This window comes from Coptis chinensis, chromosome 2 (genome assembly GCF_015680905.1).
Source record: "Coptis chinensis isolate HL-2020 chromosome 2, ASM1568090v1, whole genome shotgun sequence".
Classification (NCBI taxonomy): domain Eukaryota; kingdom Viridiplantae; phylum Streptophyta; class Magnoliopsida; order Ranunculales; family Ranunculaceae; genus Coptis; species Coptis chinensis.
In genome coordinates, this window is record NC_141457.1 from 41533383 (window position 1) to 41557238 (window position 23856).

General features: G+C 36.1%; 1 pseudogene; it reads left to right on the forward strand.

Moving 5' to 3' along the window:
• The first annotated feature begins 11556 nt into the window (after positions 1 to 11556).
• LOC147516073 (patatin-like protein 6 pseudogene) lies at positions 11557 to 12677 on the forward strand (annotated as a pseudogene).
• The last annotated feature ends 11179 nt before the right edge of the window (positions 12678 to 23856 follow it).

A 23856-nucleotide genomic window follows, 5' to 3' on the forward strand; every position in this document is an offset into this window, starting at 1 on the left:
ATTCATCACAACTTCGAGATCCGCACCCCAGAGAGGATGAGAGATGGGAACAAGGCTGAGATGGAAGATGGAAGCCCAAGTTTAGAGTGGATATGCTTGCACGCTTCCCACCTCATACTGACTCGCTCGAGGACACAAACGAGGGCATGGCGTCGTCGGCGAAGGACGATCTGCTGCTGGACCTTCGACCTCGAGCCCAAGAGCCACCACTAGAGAGTGTGCCGCCGCCACCGATGGGCGAGGTGTTTAGAAAGTGTGAGGATTGATAGTGGTTGTTGTTTTATTTTATTTTTGTTGTTTTATTGTAATGTAACTTTTATTTTCGTATTTTGAATTTTGTAGTGAAAGGTACTCGAATGAAAATTTTAATATAAAGGGGTTATTTTCAAGATGTGTGGTTGTTTCATATTGATCCCACCTTCCCAACTTGTTTGGGGGTGGTTTTATCAATTCAAGCTTTATTTTTATATAACCCTAGTGTTAGAATTTATTGCGGAGTAAGGTGAAAATATGGCCGTTTAGGCATATCTATGAGTGAGAATCATTGTAGGATGAAATCTAGATTAAATAGGTACATTCAATCATAAAATCAACCTAAAAGATACTGGGTTTGAATTAGAATCAAGAAAATGAGTTGTTTCCGTTTTAGGGTTTGGATATTTTAGGATTTCCGAAACCGCCGTAAATACTTTGTGGCAACTTCCCCGATCCGTTTTAGCAACTTAAAACCTATATAAACTTCATACATTCTACACTCACAACTCACACTACATCTAACTTCCATCACGCACCCTTCACACCCGCGATTCCCACGTTTAGCCTCCATTTTCGCCAAATCAAGAATCCTGAAAATTCGGCTACGCCCTTCAGAGGGGAGGCCTTCGCGCCCTACACCTACGAAAAAATTTTGCTCGAGCTTCAGCTTCAAGTCAAAAGCGCCGACTTCGCTCAAACACTGGAATTCCAAAATACAAAGAGCGCGACTTCGGCGCCCTAGTTAGGCCTTCGCCTTCAGCGCCGCTCCGTGGACCAGAAAAATTCCAGTTTTCCGCGAGTTGTGCCCGGTTGTTTTGCAGCTGTTCCAGGCGTAGTTTTGAGATGACATCTCCTATAATAATACCGAACAGTCTTTGAAGATTTGTTCCAAAGCACTACTTACGGTGCTTGGGTTTCATGAGGTGATCACATCGTTGGCTGGAACCTCTTATGGTAAGACCGGCTGAACTTTATTCTCCAAAGACTTGCATCTTATTTTTATAATAACTGCATTTTCTTCGAGAGACGGATGGAGAACAAGTGTTCTCCATCAACATTGACGATGAACCAATGGAAATTACCGGTTCTTGCTAGCATTTGTTCTTGGACTTGCTATGCCCGGCTGAGATACAAGACCCATGGTGCTATTAGGTTCGATAATATGCATGTCTACACTTATGAGTTTTTGCACGAGGCTTATGGGGCGGGCATTTTTCAGATTGAGGACCAAGGGGACTATAACGCGTTGCCCTTGGTAGCCCTGTCCATGAACATAGGAACTGTTATGTTTTGGATTATGCTAAACATTTTAGGGGAATGGCGTTTTTCTTACGTGAATGACGCCACTTGCGGCGTTTTCCTTGCTTTAGCCACGGGGGCCGGTTCTATAACCTTCCCGAATTTTGATGTCTAGTTTAGCACGAGCCCATACCATGAGACATAAGTACCTTCTTATGCCTGTTCTAATTTCAATGATTATGCTATGTTTCTTTCCTATTTTTTATACACGTTTCACGGATTGGATTAGGGTAGACACGGTCGCGACCCACCAATAGTATTATTCGATCTTTCCGTGCAATGACTTGGCAAGGGTGGCGGATACAACCTCACCAGGTTGCACCCTACACCCCATCGCACCAAGTGGCACTTAATAGGTTAGCAACCATAGATGATAAATGGCGTGAAGCCCGGCAAATTATCATAGCATGGCAGATCGCTGAAGGAGCCTCACTTCTTTATAGAAGTAGAGGATGACGAAGATGACGAATAACAGCGGAGTGGAGGTAATTTTTAGTTTCGTTAGTGTCCGCTATGTCCCAAGCAATTTAATTGTTAACCCCATAATGGGTGGAACTCTTATAGAGTTGCGTCGGTTTTATTTCCTATATTAGTGCGTTCTAACCTTGTTTTGCGGATGTTTTACTGAATTTCACGCCTTCAATGATATTTTTCCTACCCTCTTTATTTAAATGCTTTGAGGACAAAGCATGCTTCTTGTTTGGGGGGGGGGGGGCATAGAAACACGTGTAATTAAGACATCTGCTAGGATATAAATATGTATAATATGAATTTGTTTTCTAGTTAAAATTTCAAAAATTCAAAAATATAAATAAATAAGTTATGCTATACAGTTAGGAATATTGGTATTGTTTCTTTCTCCATGCTCTTAACAATCTAGAAGTCTCAATGAACATTCAGCGTCGAGAATAATTGTTAGAAACTTAGGTTAATATATAGGTAATAATCTTTACATCTATCTATAAATATATTACATGAGTATCTATGATTGTTAGCAGTAAGTTTCTGAAATCTAGGCTAGAGTACTTATTCTACAAATCCTGTGAGAATATAGCCTAAAGTCTTATATGAGTGAAACGTTTGAGAAATGACACAAGGGAGAAGTAAAATCGGATAGAGAAATCACACGCGTCCACTTGCTTGATCACTAAACCATATCCTAAGCGAGAATTTAGGCCCTCTTTTGGATCGATATAGCCGTAAATTCAAACCTATGAATTATTTTCCGCTAGTCATTCTTAATCGAGCCTTTCATTAGCCCTTCCATAAACCACAATTCCTTTACCCTGTTACAAAAACAAAACAAAATAAAAAAAAAATCAACCTACCCAATTTAGAATAAGTCTGAGAATAGAATGATGAAGAAAGAAGAAGAGAAAAACCTGTGTAAACAAAAATTTAGTTAGTTGTTTCAGAAAATAAAGAAAAGAAGTTTCCATCCAAAGAAAAGAAAAATAAAAAAAATAGAAATAAAATAAAAACTCCAAAAATAGAATAAAAGGGAGTCAAAAGCCAAAGAAAAGAAAAAGAAAAATATGGCTAAGGATGGAAACAAAGTGTAGAAGCAAAAGTAAATAACAAGGTTTCTCTAGTTACATAATCTGAAGACTCTATTATCTCAGACTTGTCCTTTTGAATATCCAATTCCTTCCTTCTTAAACCATCTCCTAATCCCCGTAACACTTAATAAAGACCTCTAGCTCAATTAGGAATAGGTTAGTGTGATAGTAAGTGGCAGATGTGTTGATCGACTCCGACTTCCTTGTTGTCATTGAGATTGTAAGGTAAAGTGTGCCCACTGCTTTAATCGGAGTAGCTTAAACTTGAGTGGAAAAATCAGAGTGTTGTTTCTTGACTATTATTGTGAGAACCTACTTAAGGACGCTTATTCCGAAGTTCTCGAAAACAAACCTCGCTAAACATTTTATAGTACTACTCATTGTGTATATGTTTATTGTAGATGATAGATTATTATGCATATATTAACTTAGGTTTCTGACTTGGTTATTCTTATTCAATTGCTAGAGAGATGTATAGATAGTTGAGCATGAATAAGGAAACAATAGTTTTATTTTCTTAGTCGTTGTAGTATAGATGAAGTTTGTGAGTACCTTCATTGAAAACTCTCACGAGGCTATAACTTCGTCCACTAGGGAATTCCTAGTGGTTTAAGGCCTTGTTGCATATGGTCAATGCAATCGCACTCAGTAAACGAGTAGTTAGAACTCCATTTTTGGTCACTTATTCTAATTTCTCATCTTTGCTTGAGGACAAGCAAAATGTTTGTTTGGGGTGGTTTGATAAGAGCCCAAAACTGTAGTTTTAACCCCTTAATAATCATCTTGTTAGACCAATTATGTGAATAATAAGTAAGAGTTAATCTTCGATTACGTGTTTTTATGCATTTCGGGCTTCAAAGTCCATTATGTGCGAAAATGTGCTACTTTAGTGAGATAAAGGAGCAAAAGTCAGCAGAACTTCCGAATGCCATATCTTTGGACTCAGACCTTGGAATTGGGCCTAGCTTATGTCAAAACGACCGACTCGGAAAGAGCTTTTCAATGGTCCAAGCCTTGACCCAATCAGAGGAGCAGAAGTGGACGAAAAGTCTGTTGAAGCCGAATCTAGTCAAGAGGCCTTTTGGATTTGAAGAATTGGGTTTTGGGCCCGATTCTCGGCCCAAAACATGGCTCCAAGCCCATGCACGATTTTTGGATCTGGATGTATAAAAACAAAAGCTTAGCTCTTTGTTAATGGTAGATTAATTAGTAGAGAATTAGGGTTCATAGCTTAGAATAGAAAGTAGCCATTAGAATAGCTTCTAGATCTAGATTTAATTGTTTTAATTAAGTTTAGTTCCATTTAAATTATTGTATTAGATTAAACCTTTGAATCTTGCTCTTAAATTTGATTAGATCAATAAAGTAGTATTCTTTATCAATTTCGATTTTGTCATTTTCAATTCTAGATCTAATTTCAATTCCTGTCCTTATTTCATTTTAGTCATTAAATTAGATTTCATTATTGTTTAAATTAAGTAAATTTTGAATCTTGATAGTATGTTTAGTTATAATAATATGGGAAATGATGTTTTGATGACTCAAGGCTAAAACCTCCATTAGAGGGGTTGATGAAGCCTTGATGAAGACTTAGTTGTTTAGTATAGAATTGGTTGTAGAATCTATTCCACTCTAGAAGGTCGTGTTTAAGCCATGAGAATGGGTGGACGACCTCACATGCTAGTTAGTATCCGTAGGAATGCCATGAACACTAGGGATTAGAACTTCGAGATTCTCGCCGAAGAAGAACGTGAGAATTGAGATACAACATTCTACGCTAGGTTTGTTAAGTTGGAGTCGAGGTGGATTCAATTCCCCTCTAATCCTTTATCTAGATTCAAAACAATCATATTTCCATAGCATTCGTAGTTTAAATTCAAATAATCAATTTCATATTGCATCGTAGCATAACATTTCGTAAATCTCTCATTGACTTAAGACTGATTTCTTAGACTTAGAAAACAATCCATGCTAGGGAACTAGGAGTGGAACGAACTTCCTACTCCACTTAGTGCAATTTGCATCGAGAGTAGAAGCTTTGATAATTGAGACTCGTAAAAGTCCAGTTTTAGTTTACTTACGGATTGAATTCATCGTTCATTTCGTAGGTAGACTATTCATTTTACATTTATCAGTACTTCATCGTGGCATGCGTTCTCTAAATACTATTTGCGAAGATCTTCGGACTCCCCAGACTGTCATACATCGTAACTATGAGACTCGTGCCCAATGAGAGGATGAGCGTTGGGAACAGATGAAGATAGAGATGGATGCACAGAGCAAGTTCTGAGAAGTTATGCTTGCACGCTTCCCAACCCACGGGGGTTCTTCTTCTGAGGAGGCGTCTGTGAGGCACGAGCATCGTCGCCGAAGGACGGATGGCTCTGGCCCATCGGGAGCTCAGGAGTCATCTCCTTCCCATGTGCCATCCACTACCAGCAGCACGTTCTTTAGGGATATTATGCGTTGATGTTGTTTTTGTATTTGTTGTATTTAGTTCGGATGTTGATTTTTGAATTCCGTAGTTAAATTTGAATTTGGTTGTTAAATGTTGTTTGAATTTTTCAATTTTAATATAATATGGTTATTTTCAAATTGTGCATTTTTTTTATTTTTAATCCCACCTCCCTGAATTGTTTGGGAGTGGTATTATTTACTCTAGCATGATTTGTTATATGATCATCCATTTTAGAAGTTGCTTTGAAGTGATGGTTGAGAAAGTTGTCGATATTGGCATGCCTAGGATAAGATGTGGTGGTAAGATGAAATCTATAAGAGTTTAGAAGTTACTATTCTAAATTCAGTCTAAGAGATATAAGGTTTGTATTAGAATCAAGAATATGGGTAGTTTCCGTTTCTGGTTTTGGAAATTTATGTTTCCGACAATTGCCTTAAAACGTATTGGAAACTTTCTGATTTGTTTTGGAAACTCAAACCTATATAAACTTCATTCATTCTCCACACAAAACTCACATATCTCACATTCATCTCTCACCTTTCACTCCCAACTTTTCCTTCTTTTTCCTTCTCACTTCCGCATTTCAGCACCTCAGAGCGCAGGTGGTGCCCCAGTGGAGCGCCACCTGCGCCCTAGGCATTGTCAGTCAAAATTTATTCAGAGCGCGACCTGCGCCCTACCAAGACTACAAGTAAGCGTACCCCGCACTGAAGCGCCTGGAACTCGAGTTTTTACCTGAGTGTGACCCATGCCCATCCCAGGCAAAAAGTGAGCGCGCCCTGCGCCTAAGTGCCTGGAACTCTAAATTCACCAAGGCGCACCCCGCGCCCTACCCAGGCATAGGTTGAGCGCACCCCGCGCCCTGACCCCCGTGGGCACAAAAAATTCCAATTTTTTGTGGGTTGTTCCAGGATCGTTGCAGCTGTTCTAGAGAGTAGTTTTGTGATGACTTCTCCTATAGTGATAGCGGAGCAGTCTTTCAAATACTTGTTGGGAAGCGAGACTTATGGACATTGGTTCCGCGAAAGGATCTTGCAGTTAGGATGGAGGCATCTACTGGTAAGTGAAGACGACTCGTATTCACCTAAGCTTACTAAATATTTTTACAATAATGTTAGTTTCTATTGTAACCAGGATGGAGAACAAGAATTCTCCGTCATGGTTGATGACACGCCACTAGAATTCAATAAATATTTGGTAGCGTTAGTTCCGGGAATACCAATACTGGATCCTATTCACACGTGGGGATATATGACCGATAATGCATACCTCTATGACTATACATATTTCCATGAGTATTATGGGGGAGAGGTATTTCGTATAATGGACCAAGGGCATTATAACATTGCCCTTGGTAGCCTGTCCCTCAATGTAGGCACCACCATGTTATTCATCCTGATGAATATTTTAGGGGATTGGCAGTTTACCTCTGCCAATAATACCGCTGGTGACATTTTCCTTGCTTTAGCTGAGGGACGTCGCCGATATGACATTCCTTGAGTATTAGTGGCTAGTCTTAAAAGAGCTCAAAGCATGAGGCAAAAGTATCTTCTTATGCCTGTTTTGGTTTGCCGCATCATGCTCAGTTGTCTACCTGAATTCTGTACCCAGTTCATGGATTGGAAAAGGGTTGAAGTCATGAGACCCACCAATTGGGTGGTTCACTCATTTCGAGTAATGACTTGGTTGGGATGGTAGCTGCAACCTCATTTGGTTGCTCCTTACACCCCATCAGACATAGTAACACTCAACAGGTTAGCACATGTTGATGACACACGGCGGCGAGCTTGGCAAGTTATCATGGCATGGTAGGATGCGAGTGAACCTCATCTCTTTGGAGAGGAAGGATGAGGAGGATGACGCTTAAACAGGAGTTAAGGTTAGTTTTTATTTCAGTTAGTGTCTACTTATGTCCCAAGAAATTTGGTTCTTGTTAACCCCATAACGGGTGGAACTCATATCAAGTAGCGTTAGTTTTTATTTTCTATATTAGTATGTTTTAACCTTGTTTTGCAGATGTTCCAGAATTTCATGTGTTTCCATGGTATTTCTCTACCCTTTTTATTTAAATACTTTGAGGACAAAGCATGCTTCTTGTTTGAGGGGGGCATAGAAATACGTGTAATTAAGGCATCTGTTAGGATATAAATGTATAATATGCACTTGTTTTCTAGTTAAAAATTCAAATTTTTTAAAAATATTAATAAAAAGTTTATGTTGTACACTTAGGAATATTGGTATTGTTTTCCTTCTCTAGGCCCTTGATAATCTAGAAATCTCACGTAGCTTTTACATTAGAATAGTTTTTAGAAACTTAGGTTAATATATAGGTAATAATCCTTACATCTATCTATAAATATGTTACATGAGTATCTATGATTGTTAGCAGTAAGTTTCTGAAATCAAGGCTAGAGTACTTATTCTATAAATCCTGTGAGAATATAGCCTAAAGCCTTATATGGGTGAAACATTAGAGAAATGACATAAGGGAGAAGAAAAATCCAGATAGAGAAATCACACGTCCACTTGCTTGATCACTATACCATATCCTAAGCGAGAATTTAAGCCCTCTTTGGATCGATATAGCCAGAAATTCAAACCTATGAAATCATTTTCCACTAGTCGCACCCACTACACCATAATAGGATATTTGCAACACGCACCTTTTTTGATTTGCAATGCTTATTTAGCGTTAGTAAGTTTCCAACGTTAAATAAGCGTTGGTAATGTTGTAAAGCGTTGCTTTATTTGGGTGAATTTCCGGAATTAATTGCTAACGCTTAAAAAGCGTTGGAGAAGTGTTACAAACTTAAAAATTTCGCGAATAGAGGGAAACCAAAAATATCGAAATATAAAACATAATTTTTTTTTTCTCTCCTCTCTCTCTCTCACCGCCGCTTATCTCAAGATCCCTAATTTTCGCACTCCTCAATCAAAGAAAGAAGAAGAAGAAGAAGAATGGTCGATCCCTAATTTTTGCACTCCTCAATCCCTAAATACTGGTTTTCTCTCTCAATTTCTCTGAAATTGAAAACAATGGTCGTTCAATTTCAGTTCCACACTAATCAAAGTTGTTCTAACTGATTGATTCACCGTTTTCAATTTTGAGAGTTTGTTTCAAAAGACATCTCTTTTTATTTCGACGGTTTGTTTTAAAAGCTCAATGTTTTCCAAAACGAAGAAAATTTTCCTGTTTGTGAAAAGAAAACACATCTCTTTCTTAAAACGCACGTCTGTCTCCATTTGTTTTTATAAGAAATTCTGATACTTGGCTTACTCTTAAGGTGTCCTTGGCTGTAAGAGGGATCATTGAAGGTGCATCTCATTTGGTAGTAGAATACTTACATGCAGTAAGAAGCATTTGCTGATGTGTTCTCCACGCTTGTGAATTTCTTTTATATAAGAATTCATGGCGTGAGGGGCGTGGAGAATTTTCAGTTGGCTATTGGCTTTCCTATTTTATGGAAGTTCTTATGTATCAAGTGATATTTTGCAGTTCTTATGTATCATGGTATTCTTTCCTGTTTTTGATGATTTGTTAAATTTATTTTCAAATTTGAAAGATTGTTGTTATTATTATTTGCGGGGGTTCTCAAGAGCAACAAGAAATTCCTCGGGCCATCTTCTTCTTCTTGGTATTCTCCACCAGATTCCTCACATGCCCATCTACACCGGGTACTACTACTACTAATGCCCCAAGACCATCCGATTTCTCCTGATCGCTTAAGGACAAGTTGTTTCTCCTTCCGAAGTCGTAAGTAGCCATCATTCATCTCTTAAAGGACAAAAGGTATCAAATGTTAATTGGACTTTTCTTAACCACATATATACAGATCTCTTTTTAGTCTTATTCAAATTCTGAGAAATTACACAAGACCAAGCCCCTAGTTCTAGACGGCCAGATTGACTAGTAATTTAATTTATCTATTGCCCACATGTTTTAGTTTTATATCTTTTCTTAAAACAAAGATTATAGTGTTCGACTTTGTTATAGCAAGTTTTATCTTGTATATATTATCGGTAATTTCTCAACCGATATGTAGTGTCGAATGCCTTGTAGTGTGGACGAAGTTCATAAAACTCCCCGTCGATAAAGATTCGCATAATCAGTTCTTGCTTTCCCACTCTTGATGGATCTAAATTGAGTAAATTCCCACTCTTTATGGTAATCAGTATCAATGCGTGGAAACCTCTATCCTTCATTGTTTGCTTATATTTCTAAGGGTGGCTTTTAATATAATTCATGCTCTTGAAGAGCTTCTATCCATCTTGCTTTCTCTAATAAGTAATATATTTCCCTTGATTTTCGAAATGATGAGAAGTACACTTACAGGTCTCAAAGTATGTATAAATCAACGAGTTGAATATGTACCCTACAATTGTTGTTGGGTTCTATTCATTAAAAATTAAAATCTCAATCGGAAGTCAAGTATACTATTTGGTCGAAATGATAACAAAATAAACCGATTCTACATTTTCTAGAGTCGTGCAACATTTTACACTGAAATTAAGTGCCTTAAGGTACCTATAAAAGAAAAGTTTCTAAGTTTGTCATACAAGGATCATTCCACATTTCCACCATATGTTATGGTGAGTAGCTCGATTCTCTTTCGAATGGGTTTCTTCAATATGCCTCAATTAACTATCTTTTTTTTGTCTCTCCTTTTTCATTTTCTTTTTATTTATTTTCATTTTGTCTCTACTTTGGTGAATCCTAAAACTATTCTTTTGTTTTGCACAGGGTATACTTGCCTTGATACTTGTCACTCTATCCCCGCTCAAATGTTATTGTTCTTTCTTGTAGTTTTGTTAAAGAGATCAATGTTTTAGACTATGGAGCTGTTGGGGTGGCTACATTGATGATTCTCAAGTAAATTGTTTTACTTCTCTTCCATATGCTAGCTTTCTTCCTAATATATAATTTAACAGCTTATGACTTCCATCTTTGATTACCGTGCATTTTTGAAGGCGGATGTTACATGTAATTAGAATTTGCCAAAAGTGCTAACATGATTATTCCGGAGAAAGGAGATTTTTGGTTAATCCCATTACGCTTCAATGGCCCATGCAAACTTTCAAGGATAAATATTCAGGTACAAAAATCGCAAATTACATTTTCGATTCTGTTTTGAGAACTGAAAAGTAAAAATGCTAACATAAACATGGCGAAAAAAGTAGCAATTCCAAAAGATCATCCTAATAATGTCCATGTCGATACTCGATCTGATGTAGAGTTTTATGGCTCAAGTTAGAAAGACTTCTCTTGATTGGTGATTGACTATGTCTTCTTTTTTTTGTAGATACTTGGAACTATATTATCTCCTCAAGATACCGAAAAGTGGGATCGGATTGATTCAAGCCAATGGCTTGCATTTAGACGATATTCTTGGTCTCATAGTTGATGGTTATGGCACTATTAATGGATAGGGTACAAATTAGTGGTCTAATTCATGCCGCAACAGCCACACAAAGGTAACCGGCGGTTACGCCCCATTAACATGTTTTGGAATAGTACGTTCGGCAATTTTAAAAGCTAATTGTCTCAAATTTTGCTTTAATTTGCGGGATTGCACGAAAATGGCGTCAACGAGTAAGTATTTATATGTTGATTGGTATATGTTAAGCATCTAGTAATATTTGTTAATAAATTCGATAAAATCGCTGAATTTTGTTGTTAGGCTATCAAGTTCATATTCTCGCTCCAATAGTTATCTCAAATATTAACCGTGGTCCCGGGCATGGTATAAGGTAAGGATATTCATTCCATTGATCAGCAATCAATTGAAGTTGTAATGACTCCGACCCTCAAAACACGATTGAAGTATGTATTTTGAGAATCTATTGGCCGGTTAGACTGGTAGGCTCGTGATATCTGATTTGCCCTTGCCGTATGCCACAAAATTATGTGGATTGGTGGTGCGGTGTGAACCGGTGGTTTGCGGTGTATGGTGGTTGACCGGTGGTTTGCGGTGTAATCGATCGTAAATGCAAGAACCAAGTATCGATCTGATAAACTTCGGCTACAAAATCTTCTCTATCCTCGAAAAGCAAGTTTCGTTTTGGATACGATGATCAAAATAAGCTTTGGATTCCAAAACAAATATCTCCGGCACATGAAACCATAGCTCCTACAACATCTACAAATGATAATTGTGTTTCATCAATCAAGAACCAAAGAGGTAAGATCTGTGTATTAAGCATAGACGAGGTGGCATGCGGGGAATTCTATCGGAAAAGCATTAGCTTATCTTGAACAAGCATTGAAAAAAAAAAGTCTAGAAACCCGTAAGCAAGAATTGCATATTACTTTGACGCTGCAAAGCGGGGGCGGGGAGTTGGAGGGATATTTACTGCTATGCTTTTTGGTACGAAAGGTGATAATAGGCCTATATTCAAAGTCGAAGTTTACATGGAAGTTTTGGTTAATCAAGGAAAAAGATTATTTAAACCTGCATCTTCTTCTTCTAATGGAAGTTTGTTACATCGCTTGTTTCGGACAGGTTTGCTTACTAACAAGTTGGAGAAGATTATGAAAGAAGCATTTTCGGATAAGAGTCGTAGTCTAACTTTGAAAGATACATTGAAGCCGATCTTGATTCCCGTTACGATCTTCGAAGTTCGCCCCATTTGTGTTTTCTAGAGCTGATGCTTTTTGAGTCGAGAGAGTTTTGATTTTAGGCTATGGGAAGTTTGCCGAGCTACCACGAATCGAACCGGGCTGTGTTTGAACCGGTTTTAATGAAGTCCGTTGATGGGCGTAAACAAATGTTTAGCAGTTGAAGGTGGATTAACTATGAGTAATCCGTTGCAGGTGCAATTACGCACGTATTGCATAACAAGCAAGAGTTTCCATTCGTCGCGAGGGGTTGAAGATTTAATGGTTTTGTCATTAGGGAGTGGTCAATTTCTAGAGGGTAACTATAACTATGAGCAGGTCAAAGGGTGGAAAGCTAAACAAATGGCGACCTATGGCTCGAAGTTTCGGTGATAGGGCTGCTGATTTGGTTGACCATGCCGCTGCTATGGCGTTTGGGCGAGTCAAAGTGGTAGTTACGTCCGGATCCGGTACACCTAAAATTCGGTTATCGGTAATGCCTGCATTGTAATTCAACCAAATACGAAAGCAACTGTTGATTGACTTGATTCACACACATGCTTGGTTTTAGTTCCGTTTGCTTAATCTTGTTACCTAAATAAAAGGCGTTGATGTAATGTAAACTAGTGCCACTTGGTTCTGCAATTGTCATTTTCATTGGCATACTTTTCACCATTGATTTGATTTGTTTCCGTGAATTTTTACAAAGGAATTAAATGGTGCCGATATAAAAACGCTTTGTACAAAGTACTTGAGCATTTTGCCTTAAACCGGGGCGTTCTCCCGGTGATGGGTGTACCGGACTAACTATCTATCATGTCAAAGCCACTTGCGGTACTACCCGCTATATTATTGGAATTTTCTGTCTTTTTAAGCTAATCTTACCTAGTGTTCTTTATTCTCTCAGATAGAAATATCGCCTTTGCAAAATACTTGCCTAATCTCCAAATGATGGTAAGGGCCATGTTTCCCAATCGCGTGTATTTCAATGCCTAATTACTAGCAAATGGGCCTAGACATGTTGAATTTTGCTGACCTTAATATGTAAAAATGTATTATGTGTTTGTGCTTGATGTGTTTGTGGTGCAAATGGAAACCGATTTACAAGCCGGAGGCCCTGGAGCTAAACACAAATATGAGGTAATATACTATAAGATTAAACAAGGTTTTGCTTTTAATTGTTGAAATATTATTGAAGTTACCATAACATTATATTTTGCTCCCATTGCCGTTTTTATGGGTAATTCTCATTGATTGATCTTTAAACTATAATCCATCCTTTTTAGTCGCTAATCTTGGCGTATCCACGGTAAGAAGCAAAATATTGTAGCCCTATCATCTATTTGGGTTTTGAATCTCTATTTGGGTTTTGATGTAGAGGTGAGAATCCCTAGTCCTTCTTTACTATTAAGCTCAATCCACTATACCTTAGATTATCAGTATTTAGCTTTTAAATTGGTTTTAATCCCCTTATTGTCCACTTCATGATCTTTTCTTGGTTGACTATTTTATCTTAATGCTAGGATCTCTTTTGGAGCATTTGTGGAAGTAAATGGGCGTAGGGTTTTCAACAACGCAAGCTGTTATCTCTTATTTAGGATCATAGTATGAAACTTTTTTTATGGTGAGAGTCCAACAATAAGTTTGTGAGGTTTAGAAAATCTCTCAAAGTTGTGAATGTATATGGTTGGATTAGTTTTGTACTTTATCAGTTTTTTTCCCATATATATTATGGTTTCTTTGTAAAATAGTATGAAAATGTATTGTGTACAGGATAAATTTAGCTTAAATAAGAATTTATGATTTATGTATATGGTGCAAGAGGGGGTGTAGCTGGTCGCTACAAAATATGAGAAATTATTTTTTTTTCATCAGCAACCCATTAGCAACGGTTCATAACCATTACAAACGATTTTTAAATTAATTTTTTTTAAATTAAGTAACAACTTTGCAACGGTTAAGAACCGTTGGTAATATTTTTATAAATTACCAACGCTTAAAAAGCGTTGCAAATATTTTAAATTTGTGTACAAAATAGTTATAAAAAGTGTTGCAAATCATTATTGCAACGCTTAAAAAGCGTTGGAAATTTATATTTGCAACGCTTATTAACCGTTGCAAAAATTTCCAACACTTTACCCACGCCATATTTGCAACGCTTAAAAAGCGTTGCGAAAATTATTCGCAACGCTTTTTTGCCGTTGCAAATAGCCTGTTATGGTGTAGTGACCTCTGAGCCTTCTTTAGCCTTTGAAATCGCAATCCTTTACCCTGTTATAAAAACAAAATAAAAAAATATATCATCCTACCCATTCTTTGAATGAGTCTGAGAATAGAGATGAAGAATAAAAAAGAGAAAGACCTTTGAAATCAAGAATTTGTTAGTAAGAATAAGAAAAGAAAGTTTCCATCCAAATAAAAAATAAATAAATAAAAGAAAATAAAGAGTTAGAACTCCAAAAATAGAATCAAAGGAGTCAAAAGCCAAATAAAAAGAAAAAAATATGGCTAAAGATGGAAACAAAGTGTAGAAGCAAAAGTAAAGAACAAGGTTTTCTCTAGTTACATAATATGAAGACTCTATTATCTCAGACTTGTCCGTTTTGAATATCCATTTCCTTCTTTCTTAAACTATCCCCTAATCCCCGCAACACTTAATAAAGACCTTCAACTCAATCAGGAATATGTTAGTGTGATAGTAAGTGGCAGATGTGTTTGATTGACTCTGGCTTCCTTGTGTGTCATTGAGATTGTAAGGTAAAGTGTGCTCACTGCACACTGGAGTAGCAAAACTTGAGCGGAAAAATCATAGCGGTTTTTGTCTTGACATTTATGTGATAACCTACTTAAGGACGTTATTCCGAGTTTTCAGAAACGGACCTGCTAGTGCATTTCATAGTATTACTTATTGTATATATGTTTATTTGTAGATGCTTGATTATTATGTATATATTAGCTTAGGTTGCGACTTAATTATTCTTTATTCATTGCTAGTGAGATATATAGATAATTGGGAGCATAAATAAGGAAACAATAGTTTTATTTCTTAGTCGTTGTAGTATAGATGAAGTTTGTGAGTACCTTCACTGGAAAACTCTCACAAGGCTATAACTCGTCCACTAGGGAATTTCTAGTGGTTTAAGGCCTTGTTGGATATGGTCAATGCAATCGCACTTGGCGAAACGAGATTAGTTAGAACTCCATTTTTGGTCACTTATGCTAATTTCTCATATTTGTTTGAGGACAAGCAAAATGCTGTTTGGGGGTGGTTTGATAAGAGCCCAAAACTGTAGTTTTAACCCCTTAACAATAATACCTTTAGACCAATTATGCAAGTAATAAATAAGAGTTAATACTGATTACGTGCTTTTATGTATTTCAGGCAATGGAGTCAATTATGTGCAGAAATGTGTTACTTTGGTGAGATAAATGAGCAAGGGTTGGTTACTAAGGAGTTCTGTGATTAAAGGCCAAGATTCAAGGAGAAAAGGCCTATAAAAAGCCCGGTCAAAGTTGAAAAGTCAAAGTCAACGCGGGTAGAAACAATAAGACAAAAGTCGCCAGAACTTCAAGACCGATATCGTGGGACTCGGACCTCGGGTGGGCACCTTATGTCAAAACGGAAAGGGATTTCCAATGGTCGAAACCTTGTCCCAATCAGAGGAGAATAAGTGGATGAAAAGTTTATTGAAGCAAAATCCAGCTGAAAAGGCCTCTATGGACTGAAGAAATTAGGTTTTGATCTCGATTTTCTAGCCCAAAACATGGCTCCTCTGCCCATGCACGAAAATGTGGATCTTGTCTCCTCCATTCGAATAGAGAAGACTTAACTCTTAAGAGATAGTTAGGTTAGGTAGGAAGTAGCCATTAGAGCATAGTTCTAGATCTAGATTTTAGATTCAATTAAATTAATTAGCTTTTTATTATCTTGTTTTAATTTAGGATTTAAATTAATTGTTATTTATTTATTAGATCAATAAAGTTAGTTGTTCTTCATAATTTAGTTTCATTTTCTATTAAGTATTTAATTTCAATTCATAAATTTAGTTATTTGTCATTATTAGTTTCAATCAAATCTTGCATGAGTAGTTTTCGTTTGAATTCAAACCAGTAAAGTTAGAATCTTTATACCATGTCTTGTTTAATTCCATGTGGAAATGATAGCATAATGATTCTAGGCTAAACCTCCATTAGAGGGGGTTGATGAAGCCTTGATGAAGCTTGATTTGTGTTAGCGTAGAATAGTCATGATTTCCATTCCATTCTAGAAAACGATTAGTTCACCATGAAAATTGGTTTGATTGTTTCACATGCTAGATGTTAGTTGGTAGAGATTACCATGAACAACTAGGGATTAGGAAGAACCAATTGTTATGCGAAAGCAGTTCAATTCGGATTACGACGATTTTTCGTTAGTAAATTAAGTCGAGTTAAGGTGGAATCAATCCCCCCTAATTCTTTATCATAGATTCAACCCGTAGCATTTCGTAGTTGAATCATTATAATTAGTGTATCTTGTTATTTGAAATCACATCGTAGTATAATTCCCTTCGTAAAACTCTCACTAACTTTGGCTAGGACTGATAATATTAGAAAACATTGAATGCTAAAGAACTAGGAGTGAACGAATCTTTTACTCCACTCTATTTCGATAGATTCGAGAGTTGAAAAATCTTTGATAAATAAACACACAAGTTCAGTTTTAGTTTTACTTGCATTTAGAGTTCATTATTTTATTTGTGAGTAGAACTATTCTTTTTATTTGTGATAAACACAGTCTTCATTCAGTTTTAGTTCAATTTTTACGTTTATCATAAACTTAAACCAAAGACTAAACTTCCAAAACTTAAACTATTTTGTGTTTAACCTAATTAATTTTTTTTGTGTTTTGTTATGAATTACTTATATGATATTATCTTAATCTAAACATGCATAAACAATAATTAATGAAAACTAAACCTAAGCACGCTACTAAACTAAATTTTTAATTTTTAATCTTGCTGGTAGATTACTAATTCATTTTAAATATTAAAAACTTTTAATTTTTAAAATGCATTTTTAATTTAATTTTTGGTTTTTGAAAACTTAAAAACTTGTAAATCTATCTTCTTTTTATCTACTAACAGTTAAATTAAAAAAAAAAACTATATTATGAAATATTAAAGTGGACTTACATATGAAAATTCTAAGCCAATAGAATCTTCATCTGGAAAAAACGAGGCGCGGGGTGGGTCCAAGGAGGCCCGGTCGCATGTCTTTCGTGTCCAATGGGAAACGGTTAGCAGGCACGTGTCTCACGCAGATGTGGGGAAACGTTTCGTGGGCGCGAGTGTGGCAGGCGTAGGCGTGTGTCCTTTTTCTCCGTTTGCACTTTATTTTCTACAGCAAGTTTCGAAGGGTCTCCTCGTGCTACTGTCGGGTTCCGTTTGCGCAGAAAAATACTAGAAACACACATAAATGAAATATCAGTAGCGAAAATTATATTAAAAACTAAAAAAAATTGAAATGAAGATTGAGAAGAAAGGTTTAATGGTTGATGCTTTTCTCCATCTTCCTCTTCCCATAAGAATCCATGATGGTGGCGCCATTTCAAGAAGGTGATTTGATAGTGGCGAGAAGGGTGTCGAAGTTCATCTTAGACTCTTTGTTTAGAGGAAGGTTTGTGATGGATAAAACACTAGCTTTTCTAACTCTTCTCTCCTATTTGGCTTTTGGAATTACTCTTAATCTTAACTTGTATTGAAATGATTTAGAACTTGTATTGAAATAATTAGAAAACTTGTATTGAATTGATTAAAAACTTTGGTTACACTAAAGCTTAAAACACATGAAAATGGAAAATAAGGAAATAACAATTTAATTTAAAAACATTTAACCTACTCCTAATGACCAAAGATTAGATCTTGGGTTACACTACTCCTACAAACCAAATGGTTTGGACCTTAAAACATTGGATAAAATTTTCTCTACATCTCTTTGGTTTATATAAGACACCATTTACAATTATACCCTTCCTTCTAGAAACAAACTCATGGGCTTTTGACCTAAGCCCATATATTAGAAGTCTTGAATTTGGCTTTAGGTCCCTGGGTCAGTAGCTTTCAGTCTTGAGTCCTTGACTTTGATAGTTGACTTTGACTTTCCAACACTGTTGCTCATAAGCTGGAATCTTCCTAAGCAGCATAAATAGCCATCATTTTTGTGCCAAAATGCACGTATTAGGAATATGCGTCCTAAATGGCCTGTATCCTGCAAATGGTAGTAAAAGTTTTAAGTTGTCTGTTCATTAAGCATAAGAAGGGCATATTTGAAGCAATGTAACGGTAATAAAATGCACATTTGGGGAGTTGATCAAAGTGCATCACAAAAGATAACCGGACCACTTTACTTGGAGCGTGTGGTTGTAAGTGTTGGAGCCTTGAGTCCACGTATACCTTGTATATTCCTTGTTAGAACTTTTACTCGTAGTTTGAGTAGTGTACCCCTATGGAGCAAGTATATATTTTTATTTTTCTTTATTGTACATTCTTTTTAAAATAGCTTTCTTTTCCTATCATTTACTTTCCATTTCCTACTTTATGTTTTTTCCCAGTTTTCTGTCTTACATAAGTTCTTCTTTCAATCTTCACTTTTGACGCTTGAGTAGTCTTTCCTCTATAAAAATGAGGTGTGAAACAAAGTAGAGGTGAGATGGTGATTGAGTGGAGGTGACTTATATGGTTGCTTTTCATGATTGTTTAGCATGCTTCGTCTTATATAGGCATGCCAAACCATGGGATGGTTGGCAACTTGAGCCCTTTTATTTCAATTTTTTTTTCCTTCTGTGGGTGATTTCTAGTTGTTTCGAGTTTCATCTTACAATCTAGTTGGAATGGCTTTAACTAGGGCTAAATAGAAAGTATGAGAGGAGAGGCTAGATTATCTAGAAATATAGCTAGTTCTCTTCACTAGATTTGCCTACTTGCAAAACAAGAGGTGGAAGATCTAGGGATGCCAAACCATAGGATGGTTCGCAATTTGAGTTACCTAAATTCAAAAATCTTTTCCTTCTATTGGGTGGATCACTCCCCTCATAGTCATTTTTCTTAGTAGTTTTATCTTTTTATGTTATTGTTTTAAGTAATTAAGGAACAAAAACCCAAAAAGCCAAAAAGAAAAACCCTTCTCTCGCCCTTTCATAAAAGTTATTGTTTTTCTTGTGCTTATAATAGAGTTTCTCGATACATCAATAGTTATGTGATTTTCCAAAAACAAAATGGGCAATGGATTCCACATATACCAACCCTTAGAAGTACGCAATCTCCATTCTTCTATGAGAGGTTTGAGGATCAGTTATATGTCACTAAGGGTCACCCATATCACCATGATATTCGTACAAGACATCTTACGTCTTGCATAGTAATTCCTCCAACACATATAACTGAAGCCACAGTTTGACTGGATTGGGTTAAATAAAGAGCCGACATGAAAGTTGCGTAAGATCACCTGTTATGGTTTGTTTTCAAACTTAGCTTTAGAAATCATAACTTTTGTATGAGTTATCATTTTAACACGTTTACATAATTTTCAAAACTTGAGGATTTAAAAATTAAAATCTTATGCCCCAAAGTAACCAAAATGATACTGGATAAACATATGATTTTATCTTCTTGTAAAAACCCTCTATATGGTTAGAGGTACCTTTTGAGAAAAACGGGATTCAAAAATAAATAATAAAATAAAAATAAATTAATTAATAAAACACACACACACACACACACACACATTTCATGTGTTTGTATACATAATTGTTTACATATTGTACATTTCACACTTTTTATTTCTTGCCTTGTTAATATAATAATGATTATGTATGCATGTTTAGTGGTTGGTATATGAGTAGAAGCTAATACATATACATCATGCCAACATTTCTGCATTATATATGTTTTTCAAAAATAAATACAAAAACCCAAAAAATTCATAGTAGAATAATTACGTAAATCCCTAGTATAGTTAACCCATGTACATCTTGTTCTATATCTATCAAACCACACTCCAAACTTGTTTGGGGGTGGTATATTCTCATCACGAAGAACAAAGTACAGGCTACTGCCATTTTTGCTCATGTTCCTATGGTAACCTCTTTCATTTTCTTCATACTTTGAGGACAAAACATATTTCTGTTTGAGGGTGGTATAGTAACATTCTGCAAAAACTAGACATTTATTATATAGCATTTATTATATTAGATATATTAAGTATATTTTTATATTTCTTTCTTTCTATTTAGTAAAAAAAATTGAAAATACCAAAAATATTTTTCTGTTTAGTACTAAAAGTATTGTTTTCCTTTTTCTATGATGAACAAATGGTTTAGAAGTCTCATTATAGCAATAGAGTAAAGATTCGTTCTTCGAACTTAGACTAATATACATACAATAGTTTATGTATCTTTTCATGAATGGCATGCATCAACATTTGATTGTATATAGCAGTAAGATTCCGAGACCAAGGTTAGTTAAGTTCCGTATCCTGTGAGAATCTAGCCAAAAGCCTAATCTGAATGATTATTGAGTGATGTCCGGATAGAAAGATAACACGTCCACTTGCTTGATCACCACACCATATCCTAGGAGAGAATTTAGGCCCTTTTTGGATCGATATAGCCAAATAAACATTAAAAACCCAAAAATATAGTTTTTCCTCTAGTTACCCCCCTTGAGCCTTCACCAATTTCTAAATCCTTTTTTTTTCTTCGCCATCAATCCCTGAACCATTACTACACACAATAAAAAGCGTACCCAGCTGATGAGTTGAGAATTGGATGAAGAAAAAAGAGGAGATAAGGCCTTGTACAAAAACAGACTAGTTAGATGCTTCAAAAAGAAAAGAAAGAAAAGATTCAAAAATCGAAATCTCCCAAAAGTTCAAAATCAAACGGAGTCGATTTCAAAAGAAATAAAAGCAAAGTTAGAACTCCCAAAAATCAAAATCATATGGAGTCACAAAGCCAAAGGGCTAAAGAATGAATCACAAATTCTGAAGCAAAAGAACAAAACGAGGTTATTCTCTAGTTACAAATATCTTGAAGACCCAATTTCTCAACTTATTAGAGTTTGTTTTCACTTCCCTTTATTTCTAAACCACTACCTTAGCTCCATAATTTCTAATAAAAGACGTCTAGCTCAACTAGGAATAGGATGGTGTGATAGTAAGTGGATATTGTGATGAATCGACCCCAGTTTCTTTGGACATCATTCGTGTATGTGAGGAATATAAGTGCCCTCTGCACTTGAGAAAATGAAACTTGAGTGAATCTATCAGAGAGTTGTTATTGCAGCACACCCCCGTGAGAATCCATCTTAAGGACGCTCTCCAAAAGTTTCGGAAATGACTCTGCTTTTGTATTTCACCACTCATGTTTTGTACGTTTGTCTTTAGATGATTAAATTACTGTGTATATATTATTCTGAGTTCAAATGAGCCTTTCTTTATTCCCCTACTAATAAGATGTATAGGCTTATGAGAATAACAAGAAAACAAGACCTTTTGTACTAGATAGAGGAAGTTTGTGAGTACCTTCTATAGAAAATTCTCATGAGGCTTAAGCTCATCCACTAGGGAATTCTTAGTGGTTTAAGGCCTTGTTGCATATGGTCAATGCAATCGCACTCCGCGAAATGAGACTAGTATAATAAATCACACATTTTTTATCTTAGTTTTTATCTCTCATCTTTGCTTGAGGACAAACAAAATGCTGTTTGGGGGTAGTTGATCAGTCCCCAAATGTGCATTTTATTCCCATTACATTATTGCAATTATACCCTTCTTATACTAAATGAACATACAACTTATGGATTTTACTTCCTTTTGCAGGTTGCATGCCATTTACCAGGAAGGATGCATTCTAGCACCTAAATATACGTTATTGACGCTTCTTATAAGGATTCAAGATGCTATGGAAAGTCCAAGGAAAAGTCAACGGTTCAAGTCAATTGTCAAAGTCAACTCTAAAGGATTCAAAGGCAAAAGTTGAAGACTCAAGAACTTAAAGCCAAATCAAGAATTCAATTACATGGGCTTAAGTCAAAAGCCCACAAAGCTTAATCTTATCCTCAAAAAATGATAAATATGTAATTGGTGTCCTATATAAACCAAAGAGATGTAGAGAATTAGATATCCAAGGTATTTAGGATCCAAACCAATTTTGGTTTGTAGTTTATTTTTCATACTCTAGAATTAATCTTTAGATTAACATGTTTTAATTAAAGGTTTTATTTATTTACTTGTTTTCCATTTCATGTTCTCAAGTTCATTACTTCTTTTTAATCTTGCATCAACCCTGAAAGCATTAGTCATACTCATTTGACAAGTTCAAATGAGTATAACTTTGTGAGCAAGTTACCCATACCAACCCTTTCCATACATGTTTTCTTATTTCAATCCATAGTTTTAATTGTGTTTCCACCATTTAACTGTAGGAACCATTATGGTTGCACCGAATGATTTACGAACCGCGAACACCCACGCGCAGCGGAATAAGTGGTGTCCACGGTTTTAGTTAGAAATTTACCTTTAGATCGGCTAAGATAATTCTGAGAATCTAAGATCTATGAATCAACAATCTCTTGATCTTCTGTTGTATTCCTATCCTTAGAATGGACGTTGTGTGGGCAGCGATCTACCAACCCTTTCTTTCTCTCTTTCCTTGCCTCTCTTTTTCAATAAAATGAATAATGAATTTGGCCAGGAGAGAAGGGTTTCTATTTATAGGCTACAACAAGGACTATGAGGAGAAATTAGGGTTGGGCCTCCTGACGGGCTTGGGCTTCCCATGTTCGCCCAGAACATACGGCCCAAGTCCGTCAACAAATGGCTTATTCCACTAAAGGCCATTGTTGCACTACCGCCCTAATCCCAAATTACGTGTTACATTTATGGGCTCCATATTATATGCTTGTTAATCTCCCCGTGTTTAAGATATCGAATGCCCGTTGATTAAGCCAGGTTACTGACAACTACATTAATCAACTTCTTATGTCCTTGAGTAGTACCACTCAACCTCATTGTCATGTCGGATTAAATCCACCTGTAGGGTTTACATGACAATCCTTATGAGCTCCTCAAGGGGACATCATCAGCCTGACTTCTTGCGGGTCACGGATTCCTTCTATAATCAACAACACACCTTACATACAATGTCATTACCCAATCCATCGAGTTTGTTGATTCACAAATGAATCTCACTCATTAATGATTTAAAGCAATGTACAATGCATGTAAGTGCCAGTTATTATATCCGGATTAAGAGGACAAGCATCCATAATAACAGAGGTGTTTGTTCTCTTATATAGTCAGTATAAAGAGAAACAACCTCACTTGGTCTTGTTCAATACACACAAAGTGTACTAGTGTAATCCTGTAGTCAAGATAGACTAATACCAGATTATACTACAACCGTACCAATGGTTTGTCCAAATCCATCTAGGTTGTGAACGTTTACTTATACTTTATAAGGTATTGATGATATGATCTTCTGTGTGTCACCACACACCATATCATCTGCAACATAAAGTATTAGACACATGCATATAACTAATAACATATATAATATGCATAATATTTGCCTATATGATTCTTATTCAAAATATAAAGAATTAGAGTTAATACAAAAGTAATACTTTTAGTATATAACCCTATCATTAACA